The sequence below is a fragment of the Rhineura floridana genome, chromosome 9 (genome assembly GCF_030035675.1).
Source record: "Rhineura floridana isolate rRhiFlo1 chromosome 9, rRhiFlo1.hap2, whole genome shotgun sequence".
NCBI lineage: Eukaryota > Metazoa > Chordata > Lepidosauria > Squamata > Rhineuridae > Rhineura > Rhineura floridana.
In genome coordinates this window covers 99,261,369-99,274,889 of record NC_084488.1, presented here as the reverse complement: position 1 = coordinate 99,274,889, position 13,521 = coordinate 99,261,369, and positions in this window count along the sequence as shown.

The following is a 13,521-nucleotide window of genomic DNA, read 5'->3' as shown; positions in this document are numbered from 1 at the left end:
TCAGAGAATGGAGAAGAATAAGCCACCCAGGTCCCTGTACTGAGTCTCAAACATCCCTTTGCCTCCCATGCCCCAGAGACGGTGTATATAGTCTGCTAGTTCCCTGGTGTTTCTTGCCAGCCCTTCAAGGTGAGAACTATCCACTCTTCTCCCTTTCTCTATATGTCACCCTCTGAGTTTATATTATGGGAATGGACTTTATCCTGGTTTTCTTGATGCATTTAGCCAGATCCCTGTTTTGTTTCCTTCCAGCATGGTGCCAGGGAGCCTAGCAATCCAGTGCCTTTGCCCCAAGATGGATCAGTTTGTTATTATTTCTGGAGATTAGGAATGCCATGTCTTCAGCATGCCAAGATGTGTCAAACCTGCGGGTACTATTCACTGTTGTGAAAACAATCAGATGATTTGAGATATTTTATTTTATGAAAAGATTATTATTACTTGATAGAAGTATTCAATTTTGCCTTCACAACACTTCTGTGAGGAAGGTTAAACTGACTTGCCCAAGAACAACTTTAGGGCTGAACAAGGATTTGAACCCACAGCTTCCTGATTCCAAGGTCTTGAGCCTACACTACCCTAAAGTGGTCTTGAGCTTTGCTCTTGCACTGTACTGTTTCCAGACTTGTGGCATATTTTACTACATATGATTTTGATTCATTTTTAATGCTTGGTTTTCCAAACTTAGCCTTTTACACCTCTCTGTCCAGTCTCTCCCACCCTTTCATTTCTTGTCTTCAAAGGAAGCTGGATAACATCTTTAAAGGACACGTCTGGAAATTAAGAGGCGTAACCTTGATATATTTAAAGGATGGTGGCTCAAACAGAGCTCTAAACAACTTGGATCCTTTACAACTCTGTGCAGACATTACAGATATCTGGAGTTCTTTTCAACTGACATCTTATTTATTTGATGCAAGTTCTGAGTTCAATTCTAGGAAGGAATGATCTCTTCAGAGTATATAATGAGTAAAATGTTCACCTGTGACAGCACTGAACATGTTCATACAGTTCAAAAACAAAGAAATAAAAAAAGAAGAGAAAAGAACACAATCTCATTATAAATCTGCACAAACACCATTGGCCCATTCTTACCACAAGTCCCAAAGGCAGCTGGTGTTTAGATCTTTTTTCTTGTTTAAAACATCTAGGTTGTGGTAAGTGAAAATTTATTTAAAAGGTCAGGCTGGATTTTGTGCTATGAGATGTAGTAAATGTTATATTAAAAGGTCATTGCTATATAAATGTACATAATAAGAAATATACCTATTTGAGAATTTTACTTAAAATAAAAATATGCATACCTATTTTCCCCTCTTCCCTCCCTCTCCCCCTAAATTATTAAAAATGTCAGCATCTGCCAGTGGCTTCTGTTTCATAACTTGTAAGATTATATTAGGCCCCATCTGCACTATACATTTAAAGTGGTATTATACCACTTTAAATAGTCATGGCTTCCCCCAAAGAATCTTGAGAAGCGTAATTTGTTAAGGGTGCTGAGAGTTAGCAGACCCCTATTCCTCTCACAGAGCTATGATTCTCAGAGTGGTTTAACAGTCAACTCCTCTTTCCAGGGAACTCTGGAAACTAGCACTGTGAAGGGAAAAGGGTCTCCTAACAATTCTCAGCAGTGGAGGGAGGGAGAGGAAAACAGAAACTCAAAAGTGTGACACTTTAATTGCTTCATTCTGCTGTATATGCCTTTGACTTGGTGAGTCCATGTGTACCGTTTATCAAGGACTTTGTTGTTTCTGCTAATCAGAAAACAGAGGCAAAAGAGTGTGGAATTATATTTGAGGCTGCCATGATTCATTGGGATGGATCCAGACAAAGGCCTATATTCAGCATTCTCTGGTCACACAATAGCATTTGCGCTAGTATATGACAGAGTAAAGGTTGTGCAACAAAGGGAGCCAACACAATAGTTGTACTAGCAGAAGCTTGTTGTGCAACAGCAGTGTCTTATGTAATCTGTGGCACAACAGTGTTTGGTAATGTGCTTGTGTTTCCCCTTGTGCAACACCATTCTGCCAGCATAACAAGTATACCACTAAGTGACTTTAACGTAGCACTACATTAGATACAAGCCTCAGTTAGTCATGCTTTGGTCTGAAATGAATTAAGTTAGTTGCAATTAACTTGTCCCCTTGAAACAGCCAAATCAAGCCTGAGCCTACCATAAATGTAATTGTACTGCCTTCAAGTCAATTTTATTATTATTTATTATTATTTATTAAATTTATATACCGCCCGACTAGCAATAGCTCTCTGGGCGGTGAACATAAAATTTCGACTTATGGCGACCCTATGAATAGGGTTTTCATGGTAAGCAGTATTCAGAGGGGGTTTACCATTGCCTTCCTCTGAGGCAGTGACTGGCCCAAGGTTACCCAGTGAGCTTCATGGCTGTGTGGGGATTCGAACCCTGGTCTCCCAGGTTGTAGTCCAGCACCTTAACCACTACACCACACTGGCTCTCGTCTACCATAAGCCAATCAAATTAAGAGCAGTGTGAAGTAGGTGAAAGAAGATGTACCCGAAGCCAATCAGGGTGCACCCAAAAAAATCCTATTCAGCTCCAAATTGGCAACTGGCAAATCCCATATTGCTCAAAGAGTGGGAGGGTTGGAAGAGGAGGACTTAGGGAAAGGGCATCCCTTTGTAGGCAAGCACACTCTTGCAAGCCCATTGGCCATTACAGGCCACATAATGGGGAGTGGTCTCCTCCTCCCCTTAGGAGAAAACGTGAGGCTGCCTCCTTCATGGGTGGAGCAAATCTATTCCCAGCTAAGTTGGAAGTGATGTTTTGTTTCTAGGGCTAGCTTTTTAAAGTAAAACCCTGTCCCTGAAAGTATGTGATAAACACATTGCTCCTGCAACATGGTAAATTGTGGCCTTGAATCAGCAAGTTTAAATTGTACAGGAGTAGCTCACTCAGTGGAGTAGAGTCACAGCAATAGCCTCCCAGCAGCAGCAGCATCACTGACACTTACTGGGAGGGAAGGGGAAGGGGTGAGGCAGTGCCAAGGTCAGGGCTGTGTGGGCACACTGGGAAACTCAATTTGGCACTCCCACCAGTGCATTGTTGCATCAAGGCTATTGTTGCAGCTCCACCCTGCTGGGCAGGCCACTCATGGTGTTATCCCATTATCAGATCAGTTGACTCAACAGGCTTGAAACACTGATAACATATGATGCTGCAGGAATACACAGGAATAGACATATTATATTTACAACGCAGGCAGACAGTCCTTGTTTTCTGTTCATGTGTTTAGCCAACATATGGCGGGAATGCCTGAACAGAACTAAAAGCTTGCAGACATTTAAGCTTAGCTTAGAAAAGTGACAACCTGGACTTTTTTTTAAAATAGCCTTTTCATTTGACTATTTACAATTTTGTCCTTGTACTTCTGTGTGAGTATGTCGGGGTGGGGAACATTTGGCCCTCTAGACATTGCTAAACAACAGCTCCCATAATCTCTGCCATGGGCCATGCTTGCTGGGCCTCTTGGGAGTTCCAGTTCCAACAACATCTGGAGGGCCCAAGGTTCCCCACACCTGGTATATGCAGTAATAGGGATGTATGGCTCTGTCCGTTTTGGTTCTCTCAGTTTCTCATTTTTCCAATCTTAAATTCAATTTCTCTGCATTTCTGCAGCAATTTGCCATTTTTTTAAAAAAAATTCTCATGAAAATTATTCACAATTTTAATACAAATTTATCCTCATAAACATATTTTTCTGTGCAATTTGGACATACGTTTTGCAAGCAACTTTCTTGAATATAATGCATTTTCATGCTATTTTCATGAATAAATTCATTTTTATGCACACTTTCCCCTAAGTTATGCATTTTTAAAAACATTGGTTAGAGAACTGCATTGCAAAATCTGGTGAATTGTGAATTTAAAAGGATAGCTATTGTTTTTTTGGTTCTCGTGTTGTTTTGGAGAGTGCCCCTTTAAATATGATCTGAATCTAAATTCTGCCCCATACTTAGTGTGTAGGCATCTGTGCATGCATAGACGCACATCTGATGGTGGATTCTAGTTCACAAAAGATTATGCCATAATTAATTTGTTAGTCTTTGAGATGTCACAAGACTCTCTTTTTTGTGGGGTTAACAATGCACAAGGAAATGTAAGCCAGTGCCGGGTGTATCTGCATCAAGGCAGGAAAAAAGATAGCTCCTGCTGTCGGGCAAGATTCTCTGCTCTGGATATGGCTCTCCTGGTGCTCTGAATGTGTTACCCTTTGGGGTCAGTGCAATTACAGCAATTCTCCATGGAACTAGTGTTTTTCTTCACTTTATCATTTCAAATCAATGTATTTAAAATTCCACAGCATCTTCATCTGAGGGGGGGAAAAGGAAGAAGACTTTGCACTTCACCCGAAGGTCTTGGAGTTAATTCCCAGGAGAGCTCTCTGATGACTGTGTTTGTTGTAACGTGCTCGTGTGCATTTGACCCTAGCAGTGTTCTCCTACAGGTGTAGCTATAGCCTATCATCCTTTAGAGAAAAAGAAAAAGAGAGGAATTAATGCAAGACTCCCTTCACCAAATGCGGTGTTTGATAGGAAATTATATACATATTGGGTTCATAATATGCTATTAACTCCAATATGGTAGGATAATGCCTACCTATCCATCATCACAGTGGATTAAAATGATTCCTAGTTAATTAGATATCTGCAGTCATATTGTACTCAGATGGAAATGCAAGGATGTAAATCACACAGTGCGAGTTCTTCAACATAGCATTGTTCAAACCAGCATTACAGATATGTGGTTAAAAACTTGTCATTTGGTTAAAGACGTCTGTTTGTTTGTTTTACAGGCTTTACATTATAATCATAAATCAGAATAAATTCTCTTTTTAATTGCACGTAGAAGCCATTTATTTTTCAACATAATTAAAAAGCAAAGAAAAATGCTTCCACAATAGTTAGAAGGAATCTCAAGCAGGCTAGTTAATGAATGAGCCAGGTATGAGAAACGCTTTCCCTACTCCTAGATGTGAAGGTTGGCTGTGGTTACGCAGCAGTAATACATGGGCACTTTGCACAATCTCAGAGGCACTCTTTTCTGTATTATTACTTTGCCTCTCCCAAGGTCAGTATTTAAAATAGCTGTGTTAACCGATGTCAGCTCAGATTCAGGCTGCCCTAAGCTGTGGCTGGAATCCAAAGACCTACTTTAGGTGAGCTCAAGCGTTGGTGTAGACTTAGGGCTGGTTCACAAGGAGGTTAGTGTGAATCAGGCATTATTTGCAGCACCGTTTAATTCACAGGGTTTACATGATGTATCTGTGAATGCAAAGGCATGCTGCTGCTTTTCCCTTTAAATCTGCATCAAATCAATCCAATTCTAATCCGAAAAGGGAAGGAAAAACTGTATTTGCTTCATATTTCTGGGACTTGTAGACGCTTAGCTCCAATGCTTTTGTGAGTCCACGCCCACTCCCTCCTCCTCCTCTTGTTCATGTCATTTCCTGCTGGCTCCCATTCTGCAAACCTGCTGTAAACTGTGCTTTTTTTTTCTTTCCCCCCTAACTTGTGCAAAAAAGCATAACACTGTTCAAACAAATATTTGTATTTCTGCTGGATTCTGAAAATGCAAATACTTGCGCTTGAGGGTTTTTTCTTTTTTTTAATGAAACTTACTCTGGAACAAACTGAGCATGCTTGGTTGCCAAGATAACCAGAGAAAGTGGTAGTTTGACCTTAAGAGGGCATGGCCATTAGGAAGCCGCATGATTGACCCTTTTCCTTCAGTATGAACAGAAAACAGCAGATTTGAAGGTAGGAGCGTGAACCTTTAAACTCTATCACGATGGGAAAACCTTTGTCTTTAAAGCGGAGTTCAGCTCCCATGTGACTGAGCTCTTAGTTAATTTGTGAATAGCAGACATGCATACACCTGCATGATGACATATCATCAATTGTTTTTAACTCCTTGAGGTTTCTCCCCATATAACACAGGTTACTGAAATTCTCAAGCCCAAAGCACCAGTGGGCAGCTGGAATCAGCTGATTGGTTTTCATGCCCTTCTCTTCTTTCCCTTTCTAACTATTTTTCCTCTTGAACCTCAGCTAATGATTTCAGGAACCACCCAAATCTTGGTAATAAGAAGTTTATTTATCAGAGCTATATACAACTCCCTGGCAGGGCTTTCAAACACGGGTCTGCTGCAGGGTTTCTTCTAGGCCAAGAGAAGGGGTCTTGAAGGCTGGCATGGACTTAAGAGGGCAATCCCCAGGTAATTCACAGTACCCGAATACAGTGGAACACCACTTCTCACTTTCCAATATGCAGTATCTTATGACCCACCAAGCTAAATGCAGTCCACTAGCCAAGTACAGAGGTCCACTGGGGCATTGACAAAGCTCCTGTGTTCTGTAATCTACCAGGAACTACAAAAATATATGGCTCATGTAGGGGTATAGTCATCCCGGGCCTGGGGAGGGGATCTTACGTTTTTGGGAGCCGCGTTCCAGCAGCCTCCATAAGTCTCTGAGCCAATCAGCATGAAAAGGGAGTGTGTTATCCACTGAGAAGAGTCTTCTAACTTGCTTCCTTGTTGTTGCTGACTGGGGCCAATCAGAGTGAAAGAGTTGAGTCAACCACTGAAATGACACTTCTCAGTGGCTAACATACTCCCCTTTCATGCTGACTGGCTGCTGGGGACATCTGTTATTGTGGGAGAAGGCGGCTATGCACGGGAAGGACTAAGGAGTCCTCCAGTTTGTTTGTTTGTTAACAAGGATCTCATTCTCAACCCAGGGGGAGGGGGAGGGGGAGGATGCATAATTTTGTTCCAGCCCAAGCCAGGAGGAGGGAGAGAGAGAGAGAGACAGAGGGTTGCCAGGTTCATGGCCTGAGACTGATCCTGTATCTTTAGGAGAAGAGAAAGTCAGCCAAGTGCAGGTGTTCTTGCAACTCTGTAATGGGAAAAACCACAAGGTGGAATTCTCCCTTCCCCCTGGACAACTTTTAAAGATACAGAAGACCTCTTGGAGGCCAGAGTGGAAAAAATCCCTTCCCACCTTATAATAGGTGGCGAAGTTCAAAAGGTTATAAATACCTATGCAAAATTAGTGGCCTGCTTAGAGATTGTGAATTCCTTCCTTTAGGAAAAACAGACTTTGTCTTAACATAGCAGTAAAAAAGCCCCCCGAGAAAGAAAGTGGGAAGGTGGGGGAAGCATTTATTGTTCTATGGCTTTCTGAGTCAGTTATGCAGGCCCCAATGAGTGTCAACTGCAAGTAAGCCTTTATTAGTTCCTACTTCAAAAAGCCAAGTTGTGGAGAGTGAGAATTCTCTAATTGCAGAAGAAGAGAGATTGAATCCTCATGACAGCATCCCATCTACATCATCAGGCAGTTTGGTAACAGCAAGACATAAAAGATTAGACACTGAATTCAGTAATTCCAGCAACATCTCTGACAGTGAGAAAGGACAGGCAAATGGTGACTGTGATGGTGGAAGCAGAAAGCAGTATTCAAGCCTGACCAGATTATTCTATAATCTTAGAAGGTTGTATAATCTTTGAAGACACGGCATGGCTGTGACTATTATGAAGGAACCCTGCACTTCCGAATTTGCCACTACGCTACTGGTATTGTATTCATATCAGTGGGTCAAAAGCTGTGATCAAAATTTAGGGATTCTTGTGGAATTTAGCCTTTGCAAATCCCTACGTCTTAATCAGAAGCTGTGTAACTCAGCCTTTCCCAACTAGTGGGCCACCAGATGTTGTTGGACCACAGCTCCCATCAGCTTCAGCCAGCATTGCCAATGGTCAGGAAAGATGGGAATTGTAGTCCAACAACATCTGGTGGCCCACTAGTTGGGAAAGGCTGGTCTAGCTAATGCACAGATCAGAAATTAGCTATGCAGATGATTTTGCACTTCTCTGAATGTTGCAAAGCAACTTGCTGCATTTTATGTGCAGTAGCAGCTGGTGTGGTGGGGTGGAGACATCTTCCTGCTACTGGTTTTGCTGCAGCTTACCTGGATGGGGATGGGGATGGGGATGTGTGACGTCCTTCCCCAGCACCACCAGTGAAGCTCTCACTTGTGGCTACCAGCAGACAGGAATGTCAGGTTTTCTTCTTACCCTTTACAGCTCTAGCACAGATTTCAACAAATCCCCCTGCTAGGCCTTACTACCCCACACTCTGTATCTCTTATAACCTTTAGACTGTACCTAGTCTCTGCCTGGCTATCTCGATACCTTGTGTCTATGGGTATAGGTAATTTCCAACCCCCCCTGCAGCCTCCTGCACTTAAGCATACAGCCCTGGGTTTCTCTGTGGGACTGGATACACTTTCCTCCGATCCACCGCTGCCACCATTCGATACAACTGTTCAGCCTTGATTACTTGCTATCCCCCCTGGTATGTGTTTCCCAGCTGAAGGAATCAGGCTTATGTTTAACCAAGAAATATATTTATTAAGAATTAGAAATAAGAAGATTACTTTTAGAATGTTTCACAAGCGTATGGTTTCATCTATATTCTGTTATGTACTTTACTTCTTACTAATTGCCTCAGAACTCCGACTCACTCTCAGCAACAACACCAAACACCATCCACCTCAATTCACCTTACAATTCACCTCTCAAACACCACCTTCACCTTCCAAACACCACCCTACTTCACCATCTAAACACCACCCCACTTCACCATCTAAACACCACCCAGATTCAACTGTCATTCTTCCATTTATACTCCCAGCCATTCAAACGCTCAGCCAATCTTCCAGCATTCTACTGCTCATGTACTCCCCCCTCCTCTTTCACTCCACTTACCATATGTCTTCTATATAACCAGCACTTACCATATTTACAATATAAGCAGGAACATCACAGGATGTGGCGGGGTGGGGCAGGGTGATGGTCAGGTCAGGGCTGTGTGGAAGCACCAGCAGGAGGACCAGAATGGATCTGCTGGTGCATCTGCACAGCCCTGTACTCTCTGCCACCCAGTCCCATTCAGGTAAGCGGCAGTGACCCCTGGGTTGGGAGGGCAGCTCCACAGCTCTGACTCACCGCATTGGTCACTGCTGTTTATATGTAGCAAGTATGCGTTGAAATTAAGGATGTGCTAGAATTCTACCCAATTTGGATTTGGTAACAAATTTTTCATTAATCTGCTTATTCTGTATTGTTGCAGATTGGATTTTTATGTAGTGATTTTCCGTGGCTATTATTTAAAATGGTTTCCCTCCCCCCCAAAAAACAGAATCCTCCTCTAAAATATTGATACTAAGAACAACAATTGTATCAACATTTCCTTTAATGTATCAATATTTTGTTTCAAGGTATCAATATTTCTTTTAAAGTTATTGATATTTCCTTAATAAATATTAATATTAATATCAATATTAATATCAATATTTTACAAGGGAAAATAATGGATTGGTAAAAGCAGCAGCTTGCTGACAAAGAATGAACTTGAGCCTTAATCGATACCGGCAAGTTAAGCCAATGGAATGCCTTCGAATTGGCACTGGCCAACAGATGCCATCCCTAATTGAAATGCATGCAAGCTCAGGTGAGGCCTTGCGAAACCTTGCTGAAGACTGGCCCTCCCCTTGTCGTGGAGGCAGTTGCACCACTCCACGGTCCCAGGTGCAAGGGACAGCACCAAACTGTGAGCTAGGATAGCAGCCTAACTGTGCAGTCCTTCACATGTTTACTCAGAAGTACACTCCACTGCATTTATTAGGACTTACTCCCAGATAAGTATGTACATGGTTGCAGGCTAATGTATAGGATTGTGCTGAAAGCCCACCCAGTAATAGTAATTAGTTCTGTGCCAAAACCTGTTTCTCAATTTCTCAAGAGTGTTTTTCCCTTGCAAAACAAGCTTCTGTTTTCCAGCCTCATTCATGGTTTTATCATTTTGATGCATGCAGGGTTGAGCTGCAGGTAATGGTAGCACCGCCGTCTAAGGGTATGTATATTCTACACATTTGTATTCCTTTCATATCTATGGAATGTCATGGCTTCCCTCCAATGAATCTTGGGAAGCGTAGTTTGGGAGAAATGCTGCACTAGAGGTCCTGAGTCTCCCCATTATGACCTGCACTTCCCAGTGTTCCCTATCAAGAATGACAGTTAAAACCAGCTAAAATGTGTAGCATAGATATGTCAAATTTCAGAAAATGTATTGTTGGTGCAATTTTGGTTTGTAGATTGCAGTCAGTATTAGGAGTAAGCCATAATCTTTTGTTTGCTGCTTTGGGGAAGGGATAATAACGGAAAACAGAGCAGCATAACATATTCTTGCTTGCTATCAAAGGAGACGGATGGTCTCATCTGCTAAGTTTTTTAAAAGATGAAAAAGTAAAGAGTGTGTTTAACAGGGGGAATGAAATGCTTTAATCTTTGGTGGTGTTCAGCAGAGCTCTGCTTTTGAGAGGCTTAAGTGCCCATTATTCCTGTAGTCAGTGCCTTCTCAGCTTCCCCACCTGCTGAGTGTTTTCTCTGGCACTTTTTAATTAAGCAATGCCTTACAGTCAGCTGCAACACATTCTTAAGTGCACTTTGAAAACATAATTAGTCAAGACTCTTCTCAAGGTAGGCCACATCAGTCCTGTGTATCATACAGAGCACATATCAAGAGAGGCACAGCAAGTCAGGCAAACAAACCTTACACCTGGAAGTTTTTTTCTAGTTATTAAAAATACTAATTTAGCAATATGCTAAGATCTTGTTATGTAAATGGAGTTTTAAGGGAATAAGAAGCCAAGAAGGGGGAGAAATTCAATTCAGTTCTCATTTAAAGCTGAACTTATCAAATTCACAATTTCCAAAACAATATGTGAACTGAAATGTAGCCATCCTTCTAAATTCACGTTTCCAATATTTTTGAGCAGTTCTCCAGCCAAAAATGCATATATTAGTGAAAATATCAGAGAGAAATGCATTACAATGGGAAAGCTGCTTTGCAAAATGTGTACATCAGGCAAAACTGCTTACAAACATGTGCATTAAGAGAAACTTGATTAAAATGATGATGGATTTTCAGGAGGGTTTTTTTTTTTTTAAAAAGAAACACATACACACAAACTGATGTGAGAATGGGGAGAACTTAAATTTGGAAAAATTATGAGAGAAACCAAAACTGACAGATTTGTCCACTGCTAATAGGACAAATCCTGCTGGATCAGATGGATGGTTCATCTCCTCCAGTGTTTCCTACAGTGGTCAAGCAGAGGCTTCCATGAAGCTCCCAAGGAGGAAGCAAAGGCAACAGCTCTCCCTCATTATATGCCCCCCTCAAGTAATGGGTACCCTGAGAGGCATTCTGATTCTCAACATGGAAGTCCCATTAAGTTTTTGCAGTTAATAATCATTGATAGACCTCTCCCCCATAGCCCTGTTCAAGAATCTGGATGAACAAAGGGGCATGCATACTGACTGTATATCCAGTGTCCGCATCTGTGCTAGCTCTCTCCATCTACTCTCAATGTGAAGGTCTGCGGGACAATACCAGAGCTCTCCCTTTGATCAGGAACCCTGATTGTTCAGGACCCTGATCATGAGTTTGGCTTGGTTTGTTGGGTTTTACCTTAATTGTTATTCCCTAAATTATGTTTTTACAATTAAAATGATCTTGTCATGATCTGAGGTGATTATGTATCCAAGAGTATTTTGAAAGATATTTTAGCTGCTATGCAAATGAATTAAGGCAGCTTTGCAAAACTCACTCAGACTGCAAACTCCATCCTGGCTCCAGAATCTTAGCTATGGTTAATGTATCAAGATTTCATACTTTTTCCAAATTCTAACACTAGCTGATGCACATGGATAAAATAATAGCTTGGTAGAGGGTAGTGCGCTCACCCTTCAGTAGAGGCAAGTCAAGTAATGTGATTAATCTTGGGTCACTGCAATTAAAGATGAGCCAGGAATTTCTATATCAGTTTCCTATTATACGTATTCGTATCATTTGACGATCCTGCATAGTTAATAGGAAGTGTTTCCACTGTTTTAATCTCATTTCTTCAAGAACCTCATAAGACAAATCTTACACTTACTCAATTTTTATATTGGTTTAGTACTACATATTGTAACTCAGTAGAATAATAATACACATGATTTTTATTTTTTGTAACACTACTGAATGAATTGCACCAGCTACCTATTAGCTACCAGGCTAAGTTCAAGGTGCTGGTTTTGGTGTACAAAGCCCTATACAGCTTGGGATCAGGATACCTGAAAAACCATCTTGCCCCTTATATACACAGTTGATCACTGTGCTCTGCAGGTGAGGGCCTCCTGCAGATACCATCTTATCAGGAGGTCCGTTCCACAGAAGTGGAACATAGGAAGTGGACCTTTAGTGTAGTGGCACCTATCCTTTGGAATTCCTGCCCCTTAAATATGCAAAGATGTATCACTAAACAGAAAGCCAGGATCATTCAGACCATGGTATTCCCAATCTTTATGTATGGATGTGAAAGTTGGACAGTGAAAAAAGCAAGTAAGAGAAAAATCAACTCATTTGAAATGTGATTTTGGAGGAGAGCTTTGTGCATACCATGGACTGTGAAAAAAATCAAATAATTGGGTGTTAGAACAAATTAAACCAGAACTATCACTAGAAGGTAAAATGATGAAACTGGGGTTATCATACTTTGGACACATAATGAGAAGACCCGATTCACTAGAAAAGACAATAATGCTGGGAAAAACAGAAGGGAGTAGAAAAATAGGAAGGCCAAACAAGAGATGGATTGATTCTATAAAGGAAGCCACTGACCTGAATTTACAAGATCTGAACAGGGCAGTTCACAACAGATGCTATTGGAGGTCGCTGATTCATAGGTCACCATAAGTCATAATCGACTTGAAGGCACATAACAACAACAAATATTAAACAGGAGCCATCTCTGTTTTCTTTTCTGTGCCTTCTGAAGACCTTCCCCTTTCAACAAGCCTTTTAAGTAGAGACCTCATCCCAGTCTGCCTCTGTGTTGGAATTGCTTTTTAATATGTGTTTAAAGATTTTATTAAAGGTATTTTTAAAGATGTTTTGTTGCAATATATTTCAAAGTCTGTTTTAGAGTGTTCTTAGTGCTTTTGGTTGCTGCCCTGGGCTCCTAACTGGGAGGAAGGGTGGGATATAAATTGAATAAACAAACAAAAAAACCCTCATCCATTCCCTCATTCATTTCATTAGTTCTTATACAAAGGAGTTTCCCCAGGATTGTGTACCTGATTCCTTGATTAAATATCTTGTCAATTATTAAGGAGAGGCTAATTCATCTGCCATAGCCACCCTCCAAGAAAGGCTTTGTACCCCCAATCCTATTATGATTATTTTGCTACAAGGGATGTGAATTCTGCCCAATTCGGATTTAGTACTGATGTTTCCATTAATTTCCTTATTCTGTATCATGGCAGATTGGATTTTTCCATGGCTATTTTTGAAAACTGATTTTTTGTAAAAAATAAAATAAAAATCAGCCTCTAAAACATCGCTATTAAGAACAATAATTTTATGATATTC